Source organism: Camellia sinensis, chromosome 2, assembly GCF_055761805.1.
Source record: "Camellia sinensis isolate YWXY chromosome 2, ASM5576180v1, whole genome shotgun sequence".
Classification (NCBI taxonomy): domain Eukaryota; kingdom Viridiplantae; phylum Streptophyta; class Magnoliopsida; order Ericales; family Theaceae; genus Camellia; species Camellia sinensis.
In genome coordinates, this window is record NC_138962.1 from 106,467,557 (window position 1) to 106,473,950 (window position 6,394).

Consider the following 6,394-nt stretch of genomic DNA (forward strand, 5'->3'; position numbering starts at 1 on the left):
GTCCACTTTTCCACCTCATCAGGTTTGCAAACTACAGCGTGCTCTCTATGGTCTCAAGCAAGCGCCTCGTGCTTGGTTTGCTACGTTCAGTTCTACCATTCATGACTTCGGGTTCACCTCTAGCCCCTATGACTCTGCTCTTTTTATACAGACTACTTCTCATGGTACCACTCTTCTTCTTCTGTATGTGGATAATATGATTATCACTGGTAATGATGAAGCTGGTATTCTCCACCTCAAACAGTTTCTCAACCGACAGTTTGAAATGAAGGACGTTGGTACTCTTAACTACTTCTTAGGACTTGAAGTCTCTCATGATTCTACTGGTTCCTATTTGTCCCAGGCCAAATATGCATCTGATCTTCTGGCTCGTGCTGGTCTTACTGATTGCAAAACTACCTCTACTCCAGTTGATCCTCAGATTCGTCTCACTCCTCTTGATAAGACTCTTCTCTCTGATGCTACTCTTTATCGCCAGCTCGTCGGCAGTCTTGTCTACCTCACAGTAACTCGTCCTGACATTGCCTATGCTGTTCAAATTGTCAGTCAGTACATGTCGGCTCCCCGCACTCCCCACTATACTGCTCTACTCCGCATCCTTCGCTACCTCAAAGGCACTCTGTTCCATGGCCTTCACTTCTCTGCTTCCTCCTCTCTTGAACTGCGTGCCTTTTCCGATGTTGATTGGGCTGGGGATCCTACGGATCGACGCTCTACCACAGGTTTCTGCTTCTTCTTAGGGGATTCTCTTCTTGCTTGGCGTAGCAAAAAACAATCCCTCACTGCCCGCTCTAGCACCGAAGCTGAATGCCAAACTCTTGCTGATACTACTCAGGAACTTCTCTGGCTTCGTTGGCTTCTTGCTGATATGGGTGTTTCTTCTTCTGGTCCTACCCCTCTCTATTGTGACAATCAGAGTGCCATTCAGATTGCTCACAATGATGTTTTTCATGATCGCACCAAACATATTGAGATTGATTGTCATTTCATTCGCCAGCATGTTACCTGTGGTACTGTTCATCTTCTCCCTATTGCTTCCGTCGATCAACCCGCTGATATCTTCACTAAGGCTCATCCTCCTGGCCGCTTCAATGATCTTGTTTCCAAACTCAACTTGGTTGATGCTTTCCCTCCTTGAGTTTGCGGGGGGATGTTAGTATATTATTATATGTTAGCATTGTATATTATTATATGTTAGGATTGTATATTATTATACTTTAATATTGTTATTATTATGTTTAGCTTTAGCTTTAATAACAGGCTAGCTTTATGCTTTCGGTGCCTCGCATCCAATGTACATCACAGGCTATAAGAAGAGAGTTAGGCTCCCTTTGTAAATTAACAAAATTATATACACATCTCATTTATTCACCTGCTCTCTCTCTCTCTCTATCAATTTATCTTACAGTTAGCATTCCATTTAACATATTCATATGGCTATCTGCTTTGGTATAATTGCTTCGTGACATATGATAGTGAGGATTCCAGTCATTTACCTTTTCTTTTCTCTTTTTCTTATTTTTTGGGTGCAAACTACCGTTCTTCATTTCATCTTGCATTCTTTGCATCATTCAGGCAGAATGCTACTTAGAAATTTTCCCAATTTGATTTACAAGAGTAACCTGTAACTATTTCTATTTCAGGCTTCGAATGGGTGACATGATGGACCTTTTTCTTTTTTTAGTGAACAAAGTGACATGATAGAGTTTGATCAGCTGATCTTTTGCTGTTTTGAGTTTTCTTCAATGTTTTCATTAGTAGATGCAAAAGATCAATCAGCTAGAATATTTATTTTGGTTCTACATGATGTTAGGAAAAATGAAACATACAGTTTGAACTTTTGAATATATAATGTACCACATGATACGGTATTCACATGTTTACAATTGTCATTTTGGTTGTGCATATTAGAATTGACACTTTTCTATCTTCTTTTATTAAATATAAAGACAAGTTGAAAAGAAACTTGGTTAATGAATTTTTTGTTTTCTAAATTCTATTTATAACCAATGAATTTTTAAACTTGCTTTTTGCTTCTCCTAAATTCTTTAATTTTAAATTCTGATTATTTTCATTTATTGGTAAAAACGTTTACCAAACAAAACAGTCAAATGCAATCAAAAATATTTTCATCTCTTATAATGGGTGTCATACTGCGTGCAACAATTCTTTTTTTTTTTGGTTCTGTTGACATTGAAAATTTAATCACTTCAGATATAATGAAAGCATGTCAATGTTTACATTTTGGTGGGTTTATGATGCAATATGGTTTTCCATATCACCTATGCTTTCTCAATTTCTATCCACCATGTAATATTTTCAGTAATGTATTACAGGGAACAATCATGCAAGTGGCAATCTTTCCAAAACACTTTCCAATTGATCAAATCCAAAGGGTTCAACTGTGTCAAACTTTGAAATAGACCTTTTGTTAAATGTTATTAAACTATTGCCATGTACATTTTGGAAACATATTTTCCAAGTAGTTCAATGCATCTTCGGATAACGGCCCTAGGCGTTTGTTGGTTTGGTTTTACTTTTATGTGTAGCAAATTATTTTTGAAATAAGAGTACGTATAACATTACCTCAAACTTTAAGAATGTTTAATATAACTAAGGCGTTAAGATCCTTTAGACTGTATTCTTTAGAGTGATCTCCTAGAGTGACTCATTTGAGGGCCGAGATTTAGCCTCACCAAAACGACTCATCTGAGGGCCGAGATTTAGCCTCACCAAAACGACGTCGTTTTGGTGAGTAATTTGAAAAAGAAAAAAAAACCCAGGTCAGCCATGACGAGAAAGAAATGGTGATGGTGCCATGGCTGTGATGTTTGTTTGTTTGTATATCGCCAAATTGTTTGTATATCTCCCCTCAAATTCAGATTCATATACAAAAAAAAAAAATTCAAGAAAGAAACCAGATTTAGTTTCAAGAAATTTGGCCAAATATACAAACGAATATACAAATATACAAATTATTCCCAAATCTTTGGCCAATCTTTGTCATGGCTGGGTTTTCAGATTCAAGAAATTGAACATAACCAAAACAAAAGGCCATCGTTGGCCACGTTCCGTACCAGATCCGACGACTCTCAATCCCTCCGACGACCCTTCCCCAGTCGTTCTCCTCTTCCGGCGGTCCTCCTCCCGCACCTCTCCTTCCTTCCTTTTCCTCTTCCTTTCATTCTTTCTTTTCCTTATAGATCTAGACAAAACATTGAGATGATATATATATATATATATATATATTTATAAATCAAAACAAACAAATATACAAACCATTTTACAAAAAAAAATAAAAATAAATCACAGAAGTGAGAGTAAAAATAGAGTGAGAGAGACAAGAAGAGAGAGAAGAAGAAGATTACAGTCACTCTACATGTTTGATATAAGGCAAGGTGAATTCAAAATTCAACAACAATAAGCCTTACAATGTAACAGATAGCAACATCTGAGTCAATGGGGATCCTCTTCTCTTTCTCTTCTTGTCTCTTATCACAGATTCACAGACACCATCACCATTTCTTTCTCACCATGGCTGACCTGGTTTCTTTTCTTTTTTTTTCTTTTCAAAACGACGTCGTTTTGGTGAGGCTGAATCTCAGCCCTTGGATGGATTACTCTAGGAGACTACTCTAGAGAATACACTCTAGAGGATCCTAACGCATAACTAAGAGCTATTTTGAGAAGATAGTTAAAAGTCATCTTTCAGCTTTTAATTCATTTTAGGTCACATTATTTCTCACATTTTTTACACGGTTTTTCAAAAAATTAAAATAAAAAAAAGCTAAAAAAATCAGCTTTTAACCATCTTTCTAAAATAAGCCTAATCCTCCCTTTTAGTCGAAAAGCCAAAAAGTTACTAAATTAGCCAAAAAGCCAACAACCCATACTAAAAAGCCAAAGATTCTCTTTTTTCTCTACTTTTTGCACATATTTTCGTAAAAATCTCAAAAAGTCATCTCAAACATACTAATTTTTTTTAGTTCATATTTTAACTAAATAGTCAAAAAGTTACTAAATTAACCTGTTCTCAAATGAGGCAAGTCAAACTTATAGAACTTGTTTTATTACTCAAATCAAACGCAGGTCCTCTACAAAAAAACAGATTTACCTAATACAATAAACACATTAGTTTATTTCATTTATCTCCTAAAATATAAATAATTTAATTTTCAAATAATATTTTTTTAACAAAATAATTACAAATTAGTCACAAAATTTTTAACTCTTAATAATTAGAACCAGACTTTGTTTGGTTTCCATTTTAAAAAATTACTTTCAAACAAATATTTGTTTGCCTTTACTGATTTTTTTAAATATTTTATTCAATTTTTTACTTTTTAAATACATCAAAATTAGACATAAATAGTATTCAGATATAAATATTCAAACAAAAGTAAAATGCTCATAATTTTAAATCCAAACATTTGACATTCATTCTAAAATTTATATTTGACCAACATTTGTGGGGTGCAGGACGGAAGGAGCATGTGACCAGGGAGGTCACGTGCCCCCTGAATTTTGGGAATTTTTTTTTTTTGCAAACATAAAAAAAATTTAAATAAAAAATTACAAAAATATTATTAGAGTGAAATGTTAATGACATTTTAAAAATTATGAAAATAATATTGGTTGTTTTGATTGAAAATGAAGAGACTATTATAAATAAACCATATTAGCTATGAAAATTTTTGAATGTAACAACGATGTATTTATTAGTGATATGCAAGTATAAGTAATCTCACTATAAAGATATGAAATTTATTAGATTGTTAGTTACATTTGGCATGTGAGGTTCACTATTTATGCGTTTATTTATCATTAGTGGGTGATGTTACATACCAGTGATGACGTGGTATTACCATTATATTGAATTTTTAATCAAATTTTGTATCAAAAAATAATTTATCATTATATAATTTATTTTAAGGCTTATATCCATTTTTTTTTTGTATTGTCCATGATACACTAGTTACAAATAATAATTTTTTTCTTAATGTTTCCTGAAATCAATCGTAAAAAATTTACGTGAAATATTTTTGTAAAAATTATTATAATTAGTAAGTGCTCCCTCTAAATTAATTTTCTGGCTCCGCCACTGGTAGTGTACTGAAAGTTTGTATAGTGTACAAATAGATTTTTCCATCATTTTTTTTTTAATTTTATAAAAAGGATAATGTCTTGTTTTCTCTAACTGGTAGATAAAATGGCTTCTTTTTTTTTTAAAAAAAAAAAACATGAATTGAACAATTCAAAACATATTCAATTAATTTGATTTGTTTAATGGATGATATGCTCGACCAACCCTATAAATAAACCTTTCAATTTATTTAATCTTTCACTCCATTTACTTCTAAAAATGAGATTTTTTAAATAATAATAATTTCAAATAACTTTTAATTAATTGAAATGAAACTGAAGGCTGTTAAATTGGAATGAAATTATTCTTCTTTAACCTCTGTCAAATAATCATTCTATAATATTTTACTTCAATTAAAGCAAACACTATAAAAAAAAATTTAAAAAAAAAAAAAAAAAAAAAAAACTATGCAAGCCGCCTGTCCCTTGCACGGGCCTTATTAACAAGAAAAAAGGAAACTACAAAATAAACAAAAATTCATCTACACATTAATTTTAAAAAATCAAATGAAATAGACATGGTTTTTTTTCCATAAATTTGTAACAAATTAAATTATGAGTTTTTAATTTTATGAGTAGACTATTTTAGTTGCCACAATTAAAATATTAACAAATAAAATATCACATAACATAAATTTTAGAAATTATTAAAAATTATTTATGAAAATTTTCATATTTTACAAATAAATAATAAATAAAAAATGAAATTAGAAATCATAACAACTATTAGGTTAAGTTGTTATTACTATTTCTATATATTTGCATTCTTATTATAAATAAATATATATTCGAGTAATGCTATAATACACATCTCTAAGAGAGTAAATGTCGTATAATTATCCTTCTTTAATCTCTATCAAATAATCATTTTACTATATTTCTATAAAAAAAATACTATCTTAAAATCAAAAAAATAAATTTTAATTAAAAAAAAAATTGTGCCAACTTGCCGTGCAAGCGCGGCAAACCGACATGGTATATATAAAGTTGGCCGGGGTGGCAGACAACAAACAAAACAAAAATAAATAAATAAAAGAAAAATAAATAAAAATAAAATGTTATGGCCACCAGCAACCCACCTGCCTCGACCTATCTCTCCTATATCATCTTTTACTTTCCCCATTTCTTCTTTTCCTTCCTTTTTCTTTCCCTTTCAATTATTTTATTTATTTATTTATTTTGGCCCCAATTCATTCATTTTAAACTGAGCAAATTTGCTGTCATCCGTTTTCTCTCCCCATCTCTCTCAGTT